This window comes from Somniosus microcephalus, chromosome 11 (assembly GCF_052327205.1).
Source record: "Somniosus microcephalus isolate GS21.2 chromosome 11, FLI_Smic_1.0, whole genome shotgun sequence".
Taxonomy (NCBI): domain Eukaryota; kingdom Metazoa; phylum Chordata; class Chondrichthyes; order Squaliformes; family Somniosidae; genus Somniosus; species Somniosus microcephalus.
In genome coordinates, this window is record NC_140997.1 from 238,302,858 (window position 1) to 238,314,240 (window position 11,383).

Here is an 11,383-nt window from a genome sequence, read left to right on the forward strand (position 1 = left end):
CCCAGGCCCCAGTGTCTCAGTACCACAGGCCCAGGCCCCAGTGTCTCAGTATCGCAGGCCCAGGCCCCAGTGTCTCAGTGCCACAGGCCCAGGCCCCAGTGTCTCAGTACCACAGGCCCAGGCCCCAGTGTCTCAGTACCACAGGCCCAGGCCCCAGTGTCTCAGTACCTCAGGCCCAGGCCCCAGTGTCTCAGTACCACAGGCCCAGGCCCCAGTGTCTCAGTACCACAGGCCCAGGCCCCAGTGTCTCAGTACCGCAGGCCCAGGTGTCTCAGTGCCACAGGCCCAGGCCCCAGTGTCTCAGTACCACAGGCCCAGGCCCCAGTGTCGAGTATCTCAGGCCCAGGCCCCAGTGTCTCAGTACCACAGGCCCAGGCCCCAGTATCTCAGTACCACAGGCCCAGGCCCCAGTGTCTCAGTACCACAGGCCCAGGCCCCAGTGTCTCAGTACCACAGGCCCAGGCCCCAGTGTCTCAGTACCTCAGGCCCAGGCCCCAGTGTCTCAGTACCTCAGGCCCAGGCCCCAGTGTCTCAGTACCACAGGCCCAGGCCCCAGTGTTTCAGTACCACAGGCCCAGGCCCCAGTGTCGAGTACCTCAGGCCGAGGCCCCAGTGTCTCAGTACCACAGGCCCAGGCCCAAGTGTCGAGTACCACAGGCCCAGGCCCCAGTGTCTCAGTACCACAGGCCCAGGCCCCAGTGTCTCAGTACCTCAGGCCCAGGCCCCAGTGTCTCAGTACCACAGGCCCAGGCCCCAGTGTCTCAGTACCACAGGCCCAGGCCCCAGTGTCTCAGTACCGCAGGCCCAGGTGTCTCAGTGCCACAGGCCCAGGCCCCAGTGTCTCAGTACCACAGGCCCAGGCCCCAGTGTCGAGTATCTCAGGCCCAGGCCCCAGTGTCTCAGTACCACAGGCCCAGGCCCCAGTGTCTCAGTACCACAGGCCCAGGCCCCAGTGTCTCAGTACCACAGGCCCAGGCCCCAGTGTCTCAGTACCACAGGCCCAGGCCCCAGTGTCTCAGTACCTCAGGCCCAGGCCCCAGTGTCTCAGTACCTCAGGCCCAGGCCCCAGTGTCTCAGTACCACAGGCCCAGGCCCCAGTGTCTCAGTACCACAGGCCCAGGCCCCAGTGTCTCAGTACCACAGGCCCAGGCCCCAGTGTTTCAGTACCACACGCCCAGGCCCCAGTGTCGAGTACCTCAGGCCCAGGCCCCAGTGTCTCAGTACCACAGGCCCAGGCCCCAGTGTCTCAGTACCTCAGGCCCAGGCCCCAGTGTCTCAGTACCTCAGGCCCAGGCCCCAGTGTCTCAGTACCACAGGCCCAGGCCCCAGTGCCTCAGTACCACAGGCCCAGGTGTCTCAGTACCACAGGCCCAGGCCTCAGTGCCTCAGTACCACAGGCCCAGGCCCCAGTGTCTCAATACCACAGGCCCAGGCCCCAGTGTCTCAGTACCACAGGCCCAGGCCCCAGTGTCTCAGTACCACAGGCCCAGGCCCCAGTGTCTCAGTACCACAGGCCCAGGCCCCAGTGTCTCAATACCACAGGCCCAGGCCCCAGTGTCTCAGTACCACAGGGCCACATGTTTACCCACTTGGCCTCTGGCGAGGTTTAGCTTTAGTGTTAAATGAGGTGAGTGCAGCGTGCTCGGGAGGAATAGGTGACTTTGGACCTCTGGTTCCCAAAGCTCTCCACCATTGGGGGTTTTCCTCGCCTCGTGTCTGGGTCTATTGGAGACTCATTGATCGAGATTGATCGCTGTGATTGGTCAACAACCCCATTATCGTTGTATCATGTGACTACCAGGATAGCAGAAGGTGAATTACCCGGGAACATCACCCCCGCCCATACCCACGTACATCACCCCTGCCCATACCCACGTACATCTCCCTACCCCATACCAACGTACATCACCCCTGCCCATACCCACGTACATCTCCCCCCCCCCCATACCCGGGAACATCTCCCCTGCCCATACCCACGTACATCTCCCCCCCCCCCATACCCGGGAACATCTCCCCCGCCCATACCCACGTACATCTCCCTACCCCATACCCGAGTACATCTCCCTCTGCCCATACCCAGGAACATTTCCCTCCCCCATACCCAGGAACATTTCCCTCCCCCATACCCACGTACATTTCCCCCTGCCCATAGCCGGGTACATCTCCCCTCACCCATACCCACGTACATCACCCCCGCCCATACCCGGGTATTTCTCCCCCTGCCTCTGGGTTTTTATTATCTGTTGGCACTGCATGACCTCACCTTGTGCCAGATCCTCACTGAGGGTGTCGAAAATGGGCACCAGCTGGGTGAAAAATCACCGCAAAATCAACCAGTTCCTCCCCAGAAACTGACGACACCAAGAAACTCTCATTCACAGCCATTTATTAACTGGCTGCACAAACCCAGCTCATCATTGACAGCACCGTGAGAAGGACACCGTGTGAAAGGGCACCGTGTGAACAGGGCACCGTGAGCACAGGGCACCGTGTGAACAGGGCACCGTGAGCACAGGGCACCGTGTGAACAGGGCACCGTGAGCACAGGGCACCGTGTGAACAGGGCACCGTGAGCACAGGGCACTGGAGAACAAGGCACCGTGTGAACAGGGCACCGTGAGAAGGACACCGGAGAACAGGGCACCGGAGAACAGGGCACCGTGAGCACAGGGCACTGGAGAACAGGGCACCGGAGAACAGGGCACCGGAGAACAGGGCACTGTGTGAACAGGGCACTGGAGAACAGGGCACTGGAGAACAGGGCACTGGAGAACAGGGCACTGGAGAACAGGGCACTGGAGAACAGGGCACCGTGAGCACAGGGCACTGGAGAACAGGGCACCGGAGAACAGGGCACCGTGAGCACAGGGCACTGGAGAACAGGGCACCGGAGAACAGGGCACCGTGTGAACAGGGCACCGGAGAACAGGGCACCGTGAGAACAGGGCACCGTGTGAACAGGGCACCGTGAGCACAGGGCACTGGAGAACAGGGCACCGGAGAACAGGGCACCGTGTGAACAGGGCACCGGAGAACAGGGCACCGTGAGCACAGGGCACTGGAGAACAGGGCACCGGAGAACAGGGCACCGTGTGAACAGGGCACCGGAGAACAGGGCACCGTGAACAGGGCACCGTGTGAACAGGGTACACAGTCTCCTCAATCTCTCCTCATAGGACAATCCCACCCCATCCCAGGAACCAGTCTGGTGAACCTTCGCTGCACTCCCTCTTTGGCAAGTATATCCTTCCTTAGGTAAGGAGACCAAAACTGCACACAATGGTCTAGGTGTGGTCTCACCAGGGCCCTATATAATTGTAGTAAGATGTTTTTACTCTTGTACTCAAATCCCTTTGCAATAAAGGCCAACATATCATTTGCCTTCCTAATTGCTTGCTGTACCTGCAGGTTAACTTTCTGTGATTCGTGTACAAGGACACCCAGGTCCCTCTGAACACCAACATTTCCCAATCTCTCACCATTTAAAAAATATTCTGATTTTCTATTTTTCCTACCAAAGTGGATAACTTCACATTTCTCCACATTATATTCCATCTGCCTTGTTCTTGCTCACTCACTTTACCTGTCTAGATCCCTTTGCAGCCTCTCTGTGTTCTCCTCACAGCTTATTTTCCCACCTAGCTTTGTATCATCGGCAAACTTGGATACATTACACTCGGTCCCCTCATCCAAATCATTGATATAGATTGTGAACAGCTGAGGCCCAGGCACTGATCCTTGCCGTACCCCACTAGTCACAGCCTGCCAACCCGAAAATGACCTGTTTATCCCTACTCTCTGTTTTCTGTCTGTTAGCCAATCCTGTATCCATTTAGATTATATTCAGGTAGAATCATAGAGTCATAGAATGGTTACAGCACAGGGGAGGCCATTCGGCCCGTCGAGCCCGTGCTTCAGCTAGTCCCACTCCCCGCCCTTTCCCCGGAGCCCTGCAAATGTTTTCCTTCAGGTGACTGACCTTCAGCAGCAAACTGTGCCCTAATTTCTCCTTATGTGGCTCGGTGTCAAAGTTTTTGTCTTATAATATTCCTGTGCAGCGCCTTGGGACATTTTACTATGTTAAAGGCGCTATATAAATACAAGTTGTTGTTGTTGACATGAAGTCTTCAAAACACCCGATAAAATCCCTAATTTCACTCCTGAAAGTCCTAGACTCCCCAACCAGCGGAAATAGTTTCTCTCTATCCTATCTGTTCCCCTTAATACCTTAGAAACATAGAAGATAGGAGCAGGAGTAGGCCATTCGGCCCCTCGAGCCTGCTCCGCCATTCATAGAAACATACATAGAAACATAGAGATAGGAACAGGAGTAGGCCATTCGGCCCTTCGAGCCTGCTCCGCCATTCAATGAGATCATGGCTGATCTTCGTCTGAGATCTTAGCTGATCTTACCAGTTCAGTACCCCGTCCCCGCCTTTTCTCCGTAACCCTTAATCCCCTTAGCCTTCAGAAATATATCCAATTCTCTCTTGAAAATATTTATTGAATTAGCCTTCACAGCCCTCTGTGGCAGGGAATTCCACAGGCTCACCACTCTTTGAGTGAAGAAATTCTTCCTCATCTCTGTTTTAAATGATTTGCCCGCTATTTTTAGACTGTGGCCCCTGGTTCTGTGCTCCCCTGCCATTGGAAACATTCTCTCTGAATTCAGCCTGTCCAGGCCTGCCATAATTTTATATGTTTCGATGAGATCCCCTCTCAATCTTCTAAACTCCAGTGAGTACAAGCCCAAACTATTCAATCTCTCCTCGTAGGTCATTCCCGCCATTCCAGGTATCAGCCTGGTGAATCGCCGCTGCACTCTTTCCATGGCAAGAACATCCTTCCGCAGATGGGGCGACCAAAACTGTACACAATACTCCAGATGCGGTCTCACCAGCACCTTGTACAGCTGTAGTAAGGTATCCCTATTCCTATACTCGAACCCCCTTGATATGAAGGCCAACATACCATTTGCCTTCTTAATCGCCTGTTGCACCTGCATGCTCTCCTTCAGTGACTGGTGCACAAGAACACCCAGGTCCCTCTGCACTTCCCCATCTCCCAATCTATTGCCATTTAGATAATAATCTACCCTCCTGTTTTTACCCCCAAAGTGGATAACCTCGCATTTATCCACATTATAGTGCATCTGCCACGTATCCGCCCATTCCCCCAACCTGTCCAAATCGCACTGTAGCCTCCTGACATCCTCATCAGAGCCCACCCCTCCTCCTAGTTTAGTGTCGTCAGCGAATTTGGAAATATTGCATCCAATTCCCTGATCCAGATCATTTATATATATTGTGAACAGCTGGGGTCCCAGGACAGATCCTTGCGGCACCCCGCTGGTCACTGCCTGCCACTCCGAAAACGAGCCGTTTATTCCAACTCTCTGTTTTCTATCCGCCAGCCAGTTCTCTATCCACGTTAATACTTTGCCCCCAATCCCATGAGCCTTAATTTTGCATGATAATCTTTTGTGTGGAACCTTATCGAAGGCTTTCTGGAAGTCAAGGTACACCACATCCACTGGCTCTCCCCCATCTATTTTATCAGTTACTTCCTCAAAAAATTCCAGCAGATTAGTCAAACACGATTTACCCTTTGTAAATCCATGTTGACTCTGTCCGATCCTTTCCCCATTTGTCAAGTGCTCCGCTATTTTATCCTTAATAATGGACTCTAGCATTTTGCCCACAACCGATGTAAGGCTTACTGGTCTATAATTCCCTGCTTTCTCTCTACCCCCCTTTTTAAATATTGGGGTAACATTAGCTACCCTCCAATCCACGGGTACTGTTCCCGAGTCAATGGAGTTCCGGAAGATGATCCTTAGAGCATCTGCTATCTCCAGGGCCACCTCCTTAAGTACCCTAGGATGTAGTTTATCAGGCCCCGGGGATTTGTCGGCCTTCAGTCCCCTCAACTTACCCAACACCATATCCCTAGAGATACTAATTTCTGTCAGCTCCTCCCTCTCATTAGTCCCTATGTTTGCCGATATTCCTGGGAGGTTATTTGTGTCCTCCTTTGTGAATACAGAACCAAAGTATGAGTTTAATTGGTCTGCCATTTCCTTATTCTCCATTATATATTCTCCCGAATCGGACTGCAAGGGACCGACTTGGGATTTTACCAGTCTTTTCCTCCTGATATACCGATAAAAGCTTTTGCAGTCTGTCTTTATGTTTGCTGCAAGTTTACTTTCGTATTCTATTTTCCCCTTCCTGATTAATCCCTTTGTCCTCTTTTGCTGTATCCTGTACTGCCCCCAATCTTCCGGTCTGGTGCTTTTTTTTGCCAGTTGATATGCCCTTTTTTTTGATTTTATGCTGTCCCTAATTTCCCTCGTTATCCACGGTTGAGCCACCTTTTTAGGTTTATTTTTATGCCAAACCGGTATAAACATGTTCTGGGATTCTTCCATTCTATCTTTGAGATCATGGCTGATCATCTAAACTCAGTACCCGGCCCCTGCTTTCTCCCCATATCCCTTGATCCCTTTAGCCTTAAGAAATATATCCAACTCCTTCTTGAATATATTTAATCAATTGGCCTCAACTGCCTTCTGTGGTAGAGAATTCCACAGGTTCACCACTCTCTGGGTGAAGAAATTCCTCCTTATCTCAGTCCTAAATGGCTTACCCCTTATCCTTAGACTGTGACCCCTGGTTCTGGACTCCCCGGCCATTGGGAACATCCTTCCTGCATCTAGTCTGTCCAGCCCTGTTAGAATTTTATAAGTTTCAATGAGATCCCCTCTCATTCTTCTAAACTCTAGTGAATATAAGCCTAATCGACCCAATCTCTCCTCATACGTCATTCCTGCCATCCCAGGACCTTGAAAACTTCGATCAAATCACCCCTTAATCTTCTAAATTCCATAGAATACAACCCTAGTTTGTGTAATCTCTCCTCGTAACTTAACCCTTGGAGTCCGGGTATCATTCTGGTAAACCTACGCTGCCCTCCCTCCAAGGCCAATATATCCTTCCTAAGGTGTGGTGCCCAGAACTGCTCCCAGTGCTCCAGGTGTGGTCTAACCAGGGTTTGTGCAGCATAACTTCTACCCCCTTGTACTCTAGTCCTCGAGATATAAAGGCCAGCATTCCATTAGCCTTTTTGATTATTTTCTGCACCTGTCCTTGACATTTTAATGATCCATGTACCTGGACCCCAAGTCACTTTGGACCTCCAATGTTTCTAGCTTTTTGCCATTTAGAAAGTACCCTGTTCTATCCCTTTTAGGTCCAAAGTGGATGACCTCAAATTGTCTACATTGAAGTCCTTTGCCACAGTTTTGCCCATTCACTTAATCTATCAATATCTCTTTGTTATTTTATGCGTTTACACAGTCCCATCAAACACTCCCAGGGCAGGTACAGCACGGGTTAGATACAGAGTAAAGCTCCCTCTACACTGTCCCCATCAAACACTCCCAGGGCAGGTACAGCACGGGGTTAGATACAGAGTAAAGCTCCCTCTACACTATCCCATCAAACACTCCCAGGGCAGGTACAGCACGGGTTAGATACAGAGTAAAGCTCCTTCTACACTGTCCCATCAAACACTCCCAGGGCAGGGACAGCATGGGTTAGATACAGAGTAAAGCTCCCTCTACACTGTCCCCATCAAACACTCCCAGGGCAGGTACAGCACGGGTTAGATACAGAGTAAAGCTCCCTCTACACTGTCCCCATCAAACACTCCCAGGGCAGGTACAGCACGGGGTTAGATACAGAGTAAAGCTCCCTCTACACTATCCCATCAAACACTCCCAGGGCAGGTACAGCACGGGTTAGATACAGAGTAAAGCTCCTTCTACACTGTCCCATCAAACACTCCCAGGGCAGGGACAGCATGGGTTAGATACAGAGTAAAGCTCCCTCTACACTGTCCCCATCAAACACTCCCAGGGCAGGTACAGCACGGGTTAGATACAGAGTAAAGCTCCCTCTACACTGTCCCATCAAACACTCCCAGGGCAGGTACAGCACGGGTTAGATACAGAGTAAAGCTCCCTCTACACTGTCCCATCAAACACTCCCAGGGCAGAGCCAGCACGGGTTAGATACAGAGTAAAGCTCCCTCTACACTGTCCCATCAAACACTCCCAGGGCAGGGACAGCATGGGTTAGATACAGAGTAAAGCTCCCTCTACACTGTCCCATCAAACACTCCCAGGGCAGGTACAGCACGGGTTAGATACAGAGTAAAGCTCCTTCTACACTGTCCCATCAAACACTCCCAGGGCAGGGACAGCATGGGTTAGATACAGAGTAAAGCTCCCTCTACACTGTCCCCATCAAACACTCCCAGGGCAGGTACAGCACGGGTTAGATACAGAGTAAAGCTCCCTCTACACTGTCCCATCAAACATTCCCAGGGCAGGTACAGCACGGGTTAGATACAGAGTAAAGCTCCCTCTACACTGTCCCATCAAACACTCCCAGGGCAGAGCCAGCACGGGTTAGATACAGAGTAAAGCTCCCTCTACACTGTCCCATCAAACACTCCCAGGGCAGGTACAGCACGGGTTAGATACAGAGTAAAGCTCCCTCTACACTGTCCCATCAAACACTCCCAGGGCAGGTACAGCACGGGTTAGATACAGAGTAAAGCTCCCTCTACACTGTCCCATCAAACACTCACAGGGCAGGTACAGCACGGGGTTAGATACAGAGTAAAGCTCCCTCTACACTGTCCCATCAAACACTCCCAGGGCAGGTACAGCACGGGATAGATACAGAGTAAAGCTCCCTCTACACTGTCCCATCAAACACTCCCAGGGCAGGTACAGCACGGGTTAGATACAGAGTAAAGCTCCCTCTACACTGTCCCATCAAACACTCCCAGGGCAGGTACAGCACGGGTTAGATACAGAGTAAAGCTCCCTCTACACTGTCCCATCAAACACTCACAGGGCAGGTACAGCACGGGATAGATACAGAGTAAAGCTCCCTCTACACTGTCCCATCAAACACTCCCAGGGCAGTTACAGCACGGGTTAGATACAGAGTAAAGCTCCCTCTACACTGTCCCGTCAAACACTCCCAGGGCAGGTACAGCACGGGTTAGAGACAGAGTAAAGCTCCCTCTACACTGTCCCATCAAACACTCCCAGGGCAGGTACAGCACGGGTTAGATACAGAGTAAAGCTCCCTCTACACTGCCCCATCAAACACTCCCAGGGCAGGTACAGCACGGGTTAGATACAGAGTAAAGCTCCCTCTACACTGTCCCATCAAACACTCCCAGGGCAGGTACAGCACGGTAGCAAAATACTGCAGATGCTGGAAATCCAAAATAACGACAGAAAATGCTGGAAAAACTCAGCAGGTCAGCCAACATCTGTGGAGAGAAATTAGAGTCAATGTTTCGGGTCGAAACCCTTTTTCAAAACCGGAAAGGAAATAAAATAGATCGAAGGCAGGGCTGCAATAGAACAAAAGAGGTAAAGAGGTATTCAAAACCAGACGAGATGGTGATAGGACAGTGGAGACAAAAGACGGCTCAGATTAGGTGTGAAGTGTACTGGCAGGATGAGAGACAGCTGCCGTGTGGGAGAGAGAAAAAAAAGGAGGGGGGGGAAGGGAAGACCCAAAAACAAAGGGGTGGAAAAAAAATATAAGTAAAAATGTAATAGGGGCCGAGGTTATGATCTGAAATTGTTGAACTCGATATTAAGTCCGGAAGGCTGCAGAGTGCCTAATCGGAAGATGAGGTGCTGTTCCTCGAGTTTACGTTGAGCTCCGTGGAACAATGCAAGAGGCCAAGGACGGTGAGGTCCGAGTGGGAATGGAGCGCTGAATTAAAATGACAGGCGACCGGAAGCTCGGGGTCACCCTTACGGACTGAACGGAGGTGTTCCGCAAAGCGGTCACCCAATCTGCGTTTGGTCTCCCCAATGTAGAGGAGACCGCATCGTGAGCAGCGAATACAGTATACTAGATTGCAAGAAGTACAAGTAAATCGCTGTTTCACCTGGAAGGGGTGTTTGGGGCCCTGGACAGTGGGAAAGGGGGAGGTATAGGGACAGGTGTTACATCTCCTCCGCTTGCATGGGAAGGTGCCAGGCGAAGGGGAAGGGCTGTTGGGGGTGATAGAGGAGTGGACTAGGGTGTCTCAGAGGGAGCGGTCCCTACGGAATGCTGAAAGGGGAGGGGAGGGGAAGATGCATTTGGTGGTGGGATCACTTTGGAGGTAGCGGAAATGGCGGAGGATGATCCGTTGAATGTGGAGGCTGGTGGGGTGAAAGGTGAGGACAAGGGGAACCCTATCGTGGTTCCGGGAGGGAGGGGCAGGGGTGAGGGCAGAAGTGTGGGAGATAGAACGGACACGGTCGAGGGCCGTGTCAACCACGGTAGAGGGGAATCCTCGGTTGCGGAAAAAGGAAGACATGTCGGAAGCACTGGTGTGGAAGGTGGCATCGTCGGAGCAGATACGGCGGAGACGGAGAAACTGGGAGAATGGAATAGAGTCCTTACAGGGGGCTGGGTGGGAGGAAGTGTAGTCCAGGTAGCTGTGGGAGTCAGTGGGCTTGTAGTGAATATTGGTCGATAACGTAGCCCCAGAGATGGAGACGGAGAAGTCGAGGAAGGGAAGGGAAGAGTCAGAGATGGACCATGTGAAGGTGAGGGAAGGGTGGAAATTGGAGGCAAAGTGAATGAAATTGTCTAGTTCGGGGCGAGAGTATGGGAAAAAGAGGTGAGGGAGGGGACCTGAGTAGGACTGGAACAAAGAGTGTTCCACATATCCCACGATAAGGCAGGCATACCTAGAACCCATGCGGGTACCCATAGCAACACCTTTGATTAAAGCTCCCTCTACACTGACCCATGAAACACTCCCAGGGTAGGTACAGCACGGGTTAGATACAGAGTAAAGCTCCATCTACACTGTCCCATCAAACACTCCCAGGGCAGGTATAGCCCAGGTTAGATACAGAGTAAAGCTCCCTCTACACTGTCCCCATCAAACACTCCCAGGGCAGGTACAGCACGGGTTAGATACAGAGTACAGCTCCCTCTGCACTGTCCCATCAAACACTCCCAGGGCAGGTACAGCACGGGTTAGATACAGAGTACAGCTCCCTCTACACTGTCCCATCAAACACTCCCAGGGCAGGTACAGCACGGATTAGATACAGAGTAAAGCTCCCTCTGCACTGTCCCATCAAACACTCCCAGGGCAGGTACAGCACGGATTAGATACAGAGTAAAGCTCCCTCTACACTGTCCCCATCAAACACATGGGAGTACGATATTGTTGCTATCACGGAGACATGGTTGAGGGAGGGTCAGGACTGGCAGCTCAATATTCCGGGGTATAGAATCTTCAGGCGAGACAGAGGGGGGTGTAAAAGGGGAGGGGGTGTTGC